This window comes from Otolemur garnettii, unplaced genomic scaffold (genome assembly GCF_000181295.1).
Source record: "Otolemur garnettii isolate 467f Iridium unplaced genomic scaffold, OtoGar3 scaffold00005, whole genome shotgun sequence".
Classification (NCBI taxonomy): Eukaryota; Metazoa; Chordata; class Mammalia; order Primates; family Galagidae; genus Otolemur; species Otolemur garnettii.
This window is the reverse complement of record NW_003852400.1, coordinates 12,092,614-12,106,848: the sequence shown is the minus strand read 5'-3', so window position 1 is coordinate 12,106,848 and position 14,235 is coordinate 12,092,614. Positions and strand designations below refer to the sequence as shown.

General features: G+C 37.8%; 1 non-coding gene across 1 annotated transcript; it reads left to right on the top strand.

Moving 5' to 3' along the window:
• Nucleotides 1-3,845: 3,845 nt before the first annotated feature.
• LOC111721995 lies at nucleotides 3,846-3,982 on the top strand. The gene has a single exon (XR_002770968.1). It is a non-coding gene; the product is annotated as a small nucleolar RNA SNORA2/SNORA34 family (small nucleolar RNA).
• Nucleotides 3,983-14,235: the final 10,253 nt, after the last annotated feature.

Here is a 14,235-nt window from a genome sequence, read left to right as displayed (position 1 = left end):
TAGGGAATGCACTGGAATCTTTTTGTAGAAACTAGGACTGTAGTGTTATGTTAACCAGTTTGACTGTGTAATCAGTTAACAACGTATACCTACATCAAATCATCGCATTGTACGCCATGCATATATAAACCTCAGTCTCACTCTCTGATATTGTGATAAAATTGGTTCCATGCTGCAGATCATAATTTTTAAAGCTCCCCAAGTGGTATTAATGTGCAGTCAAGGATAAAATGTGATGGGGCATCAACAACAGGGATTTAAAGCACTGTACACTGTCAGGCAATAAAGGGAGAGACTGAATCTGATGCCTTACTATGATATTCAATGAGCCTCCTAGCATTTATGATGTTATATTTGTTTTCTGCTAGTTTTTCTCTGTTACCACTGCCAATTATCAGGTCAAGGAAAGGGGCAAATAAAGAGAAGCTCTGAGGGGTTCAGGGTATCTCCAATGGATGTCCTAAAAATTAATCCAACAAAAGAACGCAAAGAAAAATTACCTTCTTTTAGTCAACAAGACCCATTGTCTAGTCCTTATATGTCTGGAAACTTGATTTGCCAGTTTCCAGAATTGATGTACTCAGGGATGATGAAACCACCCTATGTATAATGTGCAATGTAGTATGACAATTTATTAATTGCCCATGAGGGGTATAACTATTCTTAGGTAGCTAGATATGAACAGGGTGGTTGAACAATGCAGTCAGGCTATTTTAGACTGATCTGGGTTAGGCTGACCTGGGTTATTAAGGAAATAAGGCTGATTGAGGTAAGAACTTATCTCTCCAGCTGGACGTTGTAGCAGGTGCCTGTAGTCCCAGTTACTTGGGAGGCTGAGGCAAGAGAATGGCTTAAGCCCAAGAGTTTGAGGTTGTTGTGAGCTATGATGCCACAGCACTCTACCCAGGGCAATAGCTTAAAACTCTGTCTCAAAAAAAAAAAAAAACTTATCTTTCAAAATGACCTCATAACTCTCAAGCTCTAGTGCAGTGTGCTTGGCTGAGGTGTCTATAAGATGCTGAAGAAGAGTAACAGGACTTTTTCCCAAGGCTTAAATGACACTAGCCACTGCCCTATAATTAATGTCTGACTATGTGGAGATAAGATTTATGCAGAATGATCTTTTTCCCACCACTGAGATTGGTCATTATAATCAAATTAGGATCAGCAGCCGGCACAGCTATATCCCCTATGGGGTATTTTCATTTGTGAGATGAGCCTGTCTGTAAATTTTTGAGCATCTATTAGGACCCATCCCTTTCCAGATCAAAGTCTGTCCCAATATAATTTGAAGGTCCTCCAAGTAAGATCATATCCAAATACAGATTTTGAAAGTCTTCAACATTGGTCAGGTTCATTACTGTAAGAGCCTAAGTTAGTTTTTGTTTTAACTCAATGAGGGAGAAGGGCTTGTGAACTAGTATAGACCAAAGTCTCCACTGACAGTCCCAAGCAGGGGCAGGACCTTGGCACCTTTTGGCTCAGCCCCTAGTGGCCTAGCTATGATGAAAGAGGTTCACACATGGGGGTGAAGGGGCTCTGGAGGAAGGACCCGGAAGGTGGGGATCTTCTTGTTAAGGATTTAATCTTTGGTGACAGAGGTCATCTTGATCTCTCAGATGGAAAAATACCTGAACATATGGAACCTCTGACCATTTACCCAGATGCTTATCAAAATTATCTAAAGACATCAATGTATCATAGTTTAAGGTCCCTTTCAGGGGACAATGTTAAGAATTTTCTAATTTATATGGGGCCAACCTGTATTACAACAGACAATCAAATGATGATTTTTAAGATATTTCCAATTAGGAAGAATACACCATAGTAAGTGGGATAGCAAATTGATGACCAGAGAGCTGGTTACCCATCTGGGAAGAGGAAACTGAAAGAGAGGAAACCACAGCAAACTCCCCCCACCCATTTTTGCTGTGAGAGTGACTTAGTGATATAAGTTAGCGATTTTAAATAGTATGCCGGGTGCACTGGTATGCTTGAGAGGATGTTAGGTGTGCCAGGAAAATGTTTAATGATCATTAAATTATTCTCAAAAGAAGTTCAAAGAGCAGTAAGTAGATTCCTTTTTTAACTTTTTTTGATCAACATAAATTAAGTATGCCACAGGAGTTTAATTATAGGTTCAAGTGTGCTGTGAGGTAAAAAAAAATGGTTGAAAAACACAGATCTAAGTAGTTATTGGTCAGGAATGTCCACCAGTTCTCCCCTGGTTCTGATGCCTTGAAGGTCATGACGACCCTGGACTGAAAACCTAATAGCTGGAACACGTACAGATTACAAATTACAGATGTGGCAAAGGATCCTGCAGCTAGAGATTAGAGGGGTAACTAAAAATAGTAACTTTGGGACAGGATATAAGAACTTTGTGATGTTCTAAGTAAGGAAGACTTGAGAACAATCTCCCTGTCTTCCTGAGATTATAAATCTTGGCAATAAAGGACAATTTTATGCACAAGAATGTTTAGCTCCTGACTCTGTCTCACAAAGTTACAAAATAAAAAGACTAGAGAGCCCAGAGTCTCATCAGCTACCCTTGCTACCCCAGGGTAGTGTCTGCTGTCTCTTTGAGAGGTTTCCGAAAGAAGACGGTCTCCTACCAGGGAGCCAAATGGTACCTCTGGTGTATGCATGTTCCAGGGATCCTTTCAGCTGCCTTCACATGAAAGCCTCAACCAGGAAACTTACCAGGGCTGGGAGAAAGAAACAAAATGAAAAAGGAAAAGGAGATGGAAGGAATTATCAGGCCATGGTGAACTAAAGCTTCCCCCTTGCCCCGTGCTGGGAAAAATCAAAATGTAAAGAGAGAGAAGGTCAAGTTGAAGCACGATTTTGTGTGAGAGGCACTAGCTGTCTTTAGTAGCTAACTAGGAAGGCAACTGTGAGAGGCTTGGTAAGAGGCTTGGTAAGAGGCTGACCTCTCACAGAAAGCACATGAATCTCTCTACCCTCATCAAGTCCATGTCTGGTACTGTTTCTCTGAACACCTTCTAGTAAAAATGAAAGAGAAAGGATCAAGTCCTGGAATACAGTGCAAATCAAAAGGAGGCATTTGCAAAGAATGTGCCCAGCTACTGTAAGAGCCAGACACGTAGTGCCAATTAAAGATTCTCACTCACACTTTGACCCACGGTCTAAGAAGGCCTTAAAACAGAAAACAGATGATCCCTGGCGCTGTCTCCCACACAACCACCTGCACTGCCTGGGGAGTAAAAGAAGAAAGAGCAAAAAGTCAACATAAACCAGTGAAATGTTAGAGTGGCAGCAAGTAGTGGCTCAAGGTAGTCGAGGCAATCACAGAAATAACTGAAATAAACTTTTAGTAAGAAAAACAAATTGTATTAATGACTTGCATAGCAAGCTGGGCCCTGTTCTACTGACTGCAGGCACCTTACAACATATATCCTCTGGGTTTTATGCACAACTTTCAGGAGTATCAGTTGCTTCTTAGAAGTCTCCAGGTGTCATAATTAACTCTTCTCAAAATAGGCCTCTTGCGTGGTCTTATAAACAATCCACTGTCAAGTTCTTAGTAATAACCCACCTACAGGGTTTTAATAAGTCTCATTCCCGTGATAGACTGGGTCAGCCTGGCACAGACCAGTCCAAAAAAACCTAACTGCATCCATCATCTGCCCTGCTCACATCTAGCTGGCTATCTAACATTATGAGTGAGACATCAAACTTCCATTCCCACCCAGAGGGAAGTTTGATTTAGCATTAAATCAGGAAAAGGAATTAGTCATCTGGCTCAAATGATTGAGAGCCTAAAGTCATGATAATTGAAGCATCTTCTTCATTCATTTATTAATATTAAAATGATGTATTGATTGGCCCTGAATCAAGGCCAGCAGTTTGCTGAAGCTGTTGGTTTCAAGCAGGTGCCTAAAGAATTATCTTTCTATGGTCTGTTGGCTATTTCAGAACTTTGGAAATGTAATGGTCAATTCATTAGAAAGAAACAGTATGAGTTATTGGTGATAGATGTAGGCTAGTATATATTTGTAGTCTTAATACTGGGGTTCCAAAATATCTATAAAATATTATTATATTTATCTCAAGAGGATATTTAAGTTATTCGTTAGAATTATAGTGCTGTTAAATCTTAATTACAGCCCCCCAAAATTACTGTGGGTTTTTACCCAAAATAAAAATATATTTTTAAAAAAAAAAAAAATGATGTATTGAATTTCTACTATGAATACGTATCATTATAGCACATAAGAATGTGGACAATGTTGTCTTAGGAAGTCGACATTCTAGTGCTGGGTGGGGTGAGGAAGGCAATAAATCGATATGTAAATTTAAAAAATATCAAGTAGTGAGTACCGTGCATTAAATAATGCCCTTACAAAATCCATATCTAACCCAAAACCTCAGAAGGTGACCTTTTCTGAAAATAGGGGTTTTGTAGAGGTCATACTGGATTGAGCTGGGCCCTCAATTAAATGATGAGTGTCCTTATAAGAAAAGGTCAGAGAGACAGACACACAGAGAAGGTGGCCACGTGCACATGAGGGAAGGTAGAGATTGCCGTTACGCTCCCACCAGGCAAAAAGCCCCAAGAGCCACCAGAAGCTGAACGTGGCAAGAAAGGATTGTTCCCTAGAGTCTCTGAAAAGAGCACGAACCTTTCAGGGCCTTAGTTTCAGACCGTGGGGCTCTAGAACAGTGATCGAATGAATTCTAGTCCTTGTAAGCCACCTAGTTTGTGGTAATTTGTTATAGCAGCCCAAACACAACAGTAATCCAGTGTAGGGAAGGAATTAAGACGAGAATGATATGATAGAAAGTTAATGGAAGACGTTAATTCCAGAATTTGCATGGAAATGAAGAGATAGCAGAATATGATGGACAAGAAAATTCTCAAGATAAAAGAAACGACAGTCAAAAGATGTTAAGGCTGTTTTGGATGTGGTGGTTTCAAGAACCACGATGAGACTAAAAAGCTCAGTGGGCTGAAGACAGACACCTCGGAGGCAGGTCAGGCAGGAATTGAGATGCAGGTAACAGGGGACCTTACAGATTTTAATTGTAAGTGCAATTTGAAAGTGTGGGAAAATCTGAAATAAGCAGAGAATGGAGTCAATACGATTTAGAATTTAGAAATTTCTCTGATTGCTGTGGGGAGAATGTTGCCCTTCAATGACTAGCACACGGTTACAGAAAGGGAAAACGTGGAGTAGGCACAACAGACTATTTATAGACCTAATTCTGAGTCCTGTCATTGGTACCAGGTTTTAGTATTAATGAAATGGCAGTCGGAAGTGGAGAGGAAGGTGCCAACTCCAAGTATTACGAGTATCAGGATTCTTCTGATATTGCCTCACATTCTCATCCTCTGTTACTGATTTTCTAAACTGAGAGTGATGAAAGGCTAAGAATCACAGCCTATCAATTGATATTATAGTCATTGTCTTCAGTGTTATTCCTTTGTTATTTCTACATTTATTACAGAAATAGCTGATTAGCACTAATGTGCTTAGTTAACTACATCTGAGAATTTGAGATTTCCAAAAAAATGCAAAAAAGATTGGTATTGAATATTTGGTCCAAAGGTGAGCTATCTTGTGTAATATATATAAATATATAAATTATATATACAATATATATTATATAAAAATTACATTTATAATTTATATATACATATATATAAAGTTTTAAAAAATGGCTTACAAAAAGCAAAATGTTACATGCTGTCAATCCCAATGTGTATAAAATTTGAAAATTTCTAACAGCCTCAGTATTTAGGCAGTTGCTCAAAGGAAAATGAATGGCAAGGCCATATTTGTTATGCTGATAAGAAGCAGGGATGGCGATAGGAAGGGTAACTCACTGCACTCAAGTGAATTTCCCAGCACATAAACTGGAGAGTAACAGCTAGTGAAGGCATGGTTCTTTAGTCACCTTTTTCAGGGAGGATAAAAAATAAAATATTGAGAACTTACCCTCACCTGGGGAACTTGCTCTCATGAGCTAATTTTGAGAACAGGAAAAAGGAAATTGCGTCTGAGCCAGCTTGACACTAGACAATGGGGCAGTCTCCTTATTGCTTAAACATGCAGCCCTGCGGTGAGAGCCATTCTGCACTTGCCTTCTCACAAAAAGCAAAATCAGCCTCAAAGACCGGGGAAGATATTGCAAAAGGAGGATTTATTGAGCTTCATTACATCTTGAAAGGATTAGTTGCACCTGCACATAAAGAATCTCATTCTGTTCAGATACGCAGGTAAAGGCGCCTTTATTATACTTTCAAGAGGAGATAAACTGAAACTCAAAAAAAGTTTCAAAGCCTCCGAGTTTACTGCCGAGGAGCCAGAGTGCCATCTGCTGGTCAAAGATATTGAGAGCAGCCAGAGGCTTTTCGCTTACTCCTGATGGAAGAAAAGTACCGCACAAAAAATTTAATTTCTTTGAAGCCAGATTACAGAATGGTTGAAAATACTTCCTCCTCAATATATTACTCCACTTCCACTTGCATAAAAAGAAGTAAAAATTCACAGAAAAAGTAAACTGTGATGAAGGGAAATGCAGGAGGACAAAGGAATGTCTTGACAGAGAACATTACAGAGAAGCTCGAATTTTACCCCTGACAGCTTTTTCCCTTTCCTACTATTTATATTTTTCCCTTTCCTACTAACTATTTATATTTTCTTATGAATTCCTTCAGATAAATTAACTATTACATAATGTCGATACTCTTGATGATTAAAACATAATGTTCTCCACTCAAGGATATCTAAATCAGCATATACATATTTCAAAATAAAACAAAGAATGATCAACTCATTAATGCTAAATTACCCTTTAAAAGTCTTTGTTCCACTTACAAAATTCACCCAGTTATGCAAGGTAACTTTACTTTTTCCCCCTCAATTTCTCACAGCTATATTAAGTGATGTGCTTTAAACACCCATGTATTGGGGAAAAAATGTTTATTACATTGAAACAATTTTACTCAATCTACAATACGTACTGTGTTCCTAAAATATATCTACCAATTCCAGAGCCCCCACTTAACTAAAGGTTCACATAAATTCTCCACAAGACTCAGCTGTGATAGACACAGCCAGGGACTTCCCAAACCTACTTTCTGTCAACTTCGTGCCTCACATTTCAGCTTCCAGCCTATTCAGGGATTCCTCAGCTACAGCATGTCAACTGCTCCAGTTCCCCAAGACCCACAGCTAATGAAGGTAGGAATAGCCTCAGTATTTAGGCAGTCTGTCAAAGTAAAATGAATGGCAGGTCTATTCTTGTTATACTAATTAGGCCAGAAATTTTGGCCTAATTTAAAACTACTCTAGTGAGCCATCTGAGCTTCCAGACTTCTCACAGGGTAGCCTTCTATCAATCTTCATAGCTTGAATTCGGTCTTTTGCCCATCCTGCTTGTTTAGGTAACCTCTCTTCCGTATGCCACGTGGGCATTCTCTAAGGCAGTGGTTTTCAACCTGTAGGTTGCAGAATTAGGAAGGTTGAGAACCACTGCTCTAAGGAACACCCTTGCACTTGAACTTCATCATCTGCTTCCAGGGAAACACAAACAACTCAAGGTGAATGACAGCTGGGTTGTAATCACTTTGTTTTGTCCTCATCTATGGAAAAGGTTTTATTCTTTAAATCAAATTTTTTTTGATCCCTAATCAAATCTTATCAAATACATAATATGCTTTTAGATAACCAAAATGCTACAAGATAGTGTTTGGTTATCATGTCCACTTCATATTGCGGAAATATTTTACACAATCCTATGTGTATAAATGTGGTATATTGCTGTATCAGTTGCACAGCCTGAACATGTAATTGGATCAATGTTTTATATTTGAGCTGATATAACCATAGAGTATGGATGCTTACATATATATGTCAATGTAATATGTTCCATAAACATATATGCTTTTAATAATTCTAGATGATTGAAATATCTTATCTTTGCAAGTTAAAAAAAGTGTCACTTGGTTCCTCTAGTTTAACAAGAACACAGACAAGAACTAAGACTTTAAGATGGAAGGAACATGCCCTCTAGTGGTACATTTTAATAAAATAAGGAGTTTTTATTAGAGACTATAACTCATTTACTGAATTATTAACATTCTGTAAATAAATTATACATATGAAATGGAAATAAACAGCCTACTATGATTTGGGTGCTGTGTTAGGCCTGGAATATGATTGCCCATAAAATGGAAAAGACTACAAGTCCTCCTCTGATGTGCATTCTAGTGACAAGACGACAAATAGAAGAAGAAAACAAATTTAAATAACTCCATATTTAGTGCACAAGGTAGAACAAAGAGGACTCTGAGATAAACAACAGCTAACTTAAATTATCAAATGCCATTTCCTTCTGTCTTTCCAGGAAGCATTAGTGTTTTAATTAATATTTTGTGGACTAGGGTGATTGAATTTGTTGCTGTTGCTTTGCTTTAAACATCTCAGGAATACAAGTGTATGAAACTAGAATCTCCAAAAGTGAACTCAGAGCTAAATCAGTTGTTCAGTGACACTAAACAACTAATTCATATGCACAATAGCTACAATACTAATTCATGTGCACAGCAGTTACTCATTTTATATAATAATTTTGCAGATTTTACAAAAAAAAAACAACGAAAAGGAGACTGATTATATTACTAGTTGGAGGGATTCACAAATAATAATTTGGAGCCTTCTTCTCACAAGAATAAAATTCAATTTCTATAAGGAAACAACCCAGAGATTCCTATAATCCTGTCAATTAGGTGAGTCTAAGGTGAAAGGAAAATAAACGTCTTCAAATTCCTACAGGATCCCATTGTCTCCCTCACTGACATTCCTCGACCTCAAAAATTTTGCTTCAACATTAGACCAGACATGCTGCTTACAAATTGCTCCTGGTAACTTCAATCTTTTTGACGTTTCCACAATTTAGCCTTCTTATAGGAAGTTCAAGAAGGTATAATGGTAGTTACAATAAGAGAAATCAAAAAATTCCAGCTCCATAATATAATAAAAGTATGTTTGTTTGTTTACTTCCACATAAAGTTCAATGGATTGTCGCTGATCAGAAATGGCGGAGTGGAAAGGAATGTGTTTCCACGCAAGGCCTACAGCGTCCAGGTTATAGCAGGTGTGCCACCCTCAACTTGTGCTCCCTCAGGGGAACTTGAACATCAAATCCAGCTAATAGAAGGGAAATGGAAATGAAGATCATGCAGAAGGTATGGATTGGGCAATTCTGTAGAAATGACAGGTATCATTTTTACTGTTATTCTGTGGCCAGAAGCCATACACATGCCACACCTTACTTCAGGAGAGTTGAAAAAATGTGCTCATGCCTTATTTCCAGGCAGGAAGAGAAACGGCACTGGTAAACAGTTACACATCAATGGCATAACATTTCAGAAATGTATTCAGCCTTTTGCTTACCATTCAGCATCCAAAAAGCTTTGACTCATTTTCCTGAAACATAAAAATAGATTTAACTAAAGATGTCCAAGCTATGGCCCACAGGCCACATACTAATTTTTTGAGAACATTTTTTGCTTATCTGTGATGTTGGATATCATGAAAAGTATACATAGACTATTTTTTGGTTTTGTTTTTGTTTATGCTAATCAACTTTCAGTACTGTTTGTATATTTAATGTGTGGTTCAGGACAATTCCTCTAATGTGCAGCGGAGAAAATAAAATGTTGGTCACCGTGGAACAAAACCTTTATAATAAATTTTTATTATTATTTAATAATTAAATTATTAATAAAATAATTTATATAAATATGATCCAGTGCTGTTTTAATTTTAACATATATCCATCTGTATTTTTTAATATAGTCTATTTTTAATTGCACATGAATTTAAAGTTATAGCCACCCTGTATATCTAACCCCAAAGAATGCCACAAACCCTTAAAACCTTCCTAAATGACTACTTAAATTATTTGATGAAATATTCTATATCGTAGAAATATTATCTTCTAAAATCAATGTGTTATCTCTCTGTAGTACCATATTTACATTTTTCGTAGGAGATTTTTGTATACATCCTTAACGCAAAGTACAAACTCAATTTGGGGATTCTGCCTGTGATATCAGGCCAATTAGAATAACACTTTACAGTCCACTGCATCTAAATAGGCGCCCTGCTCAAGCAGAAGTAGACACATAGAAAAATGATCAGTTATGCTTTAATGTTGAATATGAACACAGGTTGCCCTGGTCCTAACTCACGTTTAATGCTTGGCACCAGGGATATTGTTTTGGTTAGTTAATTCTTGAGACTAACATACATTATAGACCAAGCAGAAATTGTAGAAACTCTAATTTTTGTCTGTGTGTCTCTATGTATAGGAGTTTTTAATGTTATCAGGGTACTTAAGATGTTGATTTATATCTTGCATATTTGTCACCCAAGATAGAACTGTTGAAGCTCAACTCTGAAACTACTAGTCTGTTTACTGTTTCTTCTTACCACCTTCTCCTTAGCCTAGCGTACACCGATAAGATTCCAGGCTACATTTCAGTAACTTTATAACTCACTAATGCATCCTATTCAGCTTCCAGCGCAGGCTAGGGTTCATTTTTGTTAGAATAACTAGCATTCTCCCAAACACACCAGCTTCTGTCTTGTTTCTCAGCCCTTGTCCAGGAACTTTTATGCCTCTCCTTGATTTTACGATACCAGCCCAATGGCACCTCTTGGAAACCTTCTCCTTCTCTTTCTCCTACCCAATAATGAGTGTCTCCCTGACAATGCTGACGATGCCTCCACAGCACTGGAGTGCCCTTCTGCTGCACTTCGTGTCTGCCCACCTCCCTCCATGCAGTGAAAGCATCTCAGGGAATCCACTGTTACTGGTATACCTACTTCACAAACTAGAGTAGTGTTGGCTTCAGAGCCCATTACAAGTGGACTGCGCCAGGGATAAAACTTTAAAGGGTTATAAGCTCTGGTGAACTACATCAGTGCTTCTCAAATTTAATGCACATACAAATCAGTTGGGGAAATTATCACAATGCATAGTTTGATTCAATAGGTCTGGGGTGAGGTCTGAGATTCTGTGTTTCTAAGTTGTTTGCAACAGATACCAATACTGCTGGTCTAGAGACCACACTTTAAGTAAAAAGAAAGAGATGCTATATGGCCAACAGATACTAACATTAAAAACAGCATCAACAACGAACAAACCAAAACCAAAACATGCTGTTTTGTACGTCTGTAGGCTGGACGTAGGTAGAGTGCAGGCGACCAGCTTGGAAAGTTCTTGATCAGGGGGAACGTAACAAGGCCTGCTTGTACGTCATTCCTCTCAGTGCCCAGCCAGTGCTAGAATCCAGGATTGACAGAGAAAGCTATCAATAACTAGATAAATAACTGATGAATCAGGGAAAATGAATGAGGAAAGAGTTCATTATTACTTCAAAACATACTTGATTTTCTTTATTTTTGAAACATATTTTGTACAACATCAGGTACTGTATCTGTGCACTCTTCCTAATGAGGGTTAACTCTTTTTTCTATCTGCTCCGACTAAAAGCATCAGGATGGCAGTGTGTCCTTGGTATGCTGTTGGTTCTTGGTATGCTGTTGGCAGGAAAAGGACCAGACACACCAAAGTGTCAAGTCCAGCCTCCTGGTTTTAGTAACCTAGTTCTCTGGTTCCTTAGAAGGGAAAAATCACCAGCAGGGCCAATACGATGGAGTGACCACAGAAACAATCTCACATAAGCAGTTCTTTATTATAAAATGGAACCAGTCTGTCTCCGGAAGTGGGGAAAGCAAAACTGATTCTCTTACTCCCTGATTCTCTTGGGTTGTTTTCTCCTACTGGCCCAATCTTGGAAAGGGTTCTCAAAAGGTGTAGAATATTCCTAAATGATCCATAGGTGTCCTCAATTCTATCTACAGATACGAGCTCCCTTTCCAACAGTTCACCTGGGAGGTTGAGGGGGATTCCAGATTGTTAAAATGTTTCCCCCTTTCTCAAGTGGGGCAGTTGCTTGGGATAGGATTAAGAGTGAGACAACACCAAACAGATGGCCTGCCCTGATCTTTCCTTCCATGTGGAGCGATTGCTTGAGACAGGACCAAGCAGGGCACCCTTGTTCCTAGAAGAACTGGGGACCCCACCTACCTAACAAAAGCACCGTTTTTCTTAATGACTCACAAAGGATGTTGGTCAACTCCAAATTTCACAAGTATAAAGAGGTAAATAATTCCTAGTGCCCCTTTGTTACAGAATAGAGAGGCATGTAAAAGAAAGTGTGAAATATAGGGCCTGGCCAACTCATAACATGAATTGAAACATTGGAATGAAATTTAGAGGGATAGTTCGTTCTTCTACACATGTCTTTCCTACAGGATTTAGGTAATCAGACTTAGGAACTAAACACTCTAAGGGTACTGTAATAGAGCGGAGGGCAGAGAGCAGTTTGCAGTAATCATGGAGAAAATTATCTTCTGTACACACCCACTAAAATAGCGTGTTTAGCTGCCCAATACTTCCTTTTGTTTTACAGAGAAAAAGAGAAGTGGTTATAAGCTTTTAGAAAGAAATTATTGATCATTGTTTTTATTATAAAGAGAAGGTAGGTGGCAACTTAAACTAGCTACTTATGAAAACCCAACTCCTGCTGGAATGAGTAGCAGCGAGGAAAATTGGTTCTAAATGACAGCTTGACAGTTTATCAGAATCTCCAACTACAGGTAAAAAAAAAAAAAAAATTAAAGAATAAATTGTTAAAGATGAGAGAAATATAAAATATTGATACATTTCCTCACGCAATTACTTTATCCTTAAATTTACTGTAAAGTAAAATCCATGCTTAAGTTTACTACCGTCCGTTCCCTTTACCCCCAGGATTGGAGCCCTGAGAACAGTGCCAGCCATAACCTGGTTACGTAGGGGGGAGCTGCACATGAACTTGGGCTGTGATCTTCCTCCTCACTGTCACTCCACTATTCTTTGACCTGTTTTCCCACTAGAACAGTGGTTCTCAAACTGTTTTCCGAAGACCCCCAGTCTCACTCTATAGATGTGCAAAGTATATTAAAAATACTAATGCGTTATCTTTTCATTTTAATTTGTTCATAAATGTACAGTAGAGTTTCTCATAAACACTCTGCCCTCTCTCAGGGCAATTAGAGAACACCATAAGCTCTTAGGTAAATCTAGCTATTTTCTACTGTCTGATATTTTAGAAAATTTGCTAAAACTGAATTCTGCCAACAATGTGAAGTTTTTCTCTGGTAACCTCACAGCACATCACACAGAGGTGCCATTATCGTTCCCCGAAAAGCAGGGAAGGATTCTAACTTCGATTAATAGGTTAATTTAATGAGAACTAAAAATTGAACTTAACAGACAAAAAGTAAAACTAAAAATCTCCAAATAAGTAGGGAAAAAATACCTTTTTAGTTTTTTAATCAAAGAAAACACTTAGACTCCACCTCAGGTCAAAGCTAAATATAAAGTAGAAATATCATATACAGTAAAATCTTATGTATTCGCAGGAGAATCTCCTTTTATCACATAGGCCTTGGACATCATCACGGTACTGATTCAGGTTCTATGGAGCCTGAAGTTTACATAATTTGGGTGAACACTCTTTAAAAGAATGTATAGCATTATAAATACAAACTTAAGAAAGTGAATATTTATTTAGAATTAAATAAAATCACCACAAATTAATCATTTTAACACTATGAATAATACAAATATAAAACATCAAGTACATTGACTGATATACTTTTATAACACTTATAACTGCATACCTTTTAATTGTCTCTTTATTGAATAATAATTTGTGATTCTGTTTATTGTAGAGATAATAGAAAAAATACCTTTAACTTTTCAATAGTTCAGAAAATATTTCAGCCTCACCACTTAGTTAATATCATGAAAGATTTTAGAGTTATTGTCAAATTAGAGCAAGCATCTGTTAAGTTTCTTCTCTACATAATTCATAATACAGTATTTAAGGGACTATCATAATTTCTTAAATATTCTTTAGCTTCATTATAGCAGGACATTTTATATTATAGTAGAACCTCTATAAGTTGACCCCTGAAGGGACTGTAACCAACTGGTCAACATCTGGAGACTGGCAACATAAGGAATGAGACCTGCTTTACTGATATGCACATGTGGTGCATGTCTGGTCTATGAAACTTAGGTCAACTTAAGGAGGTAGTCAGTGTAATGTGAGGTGGTCAGCTATAGAGATTCTACTGTATTTTT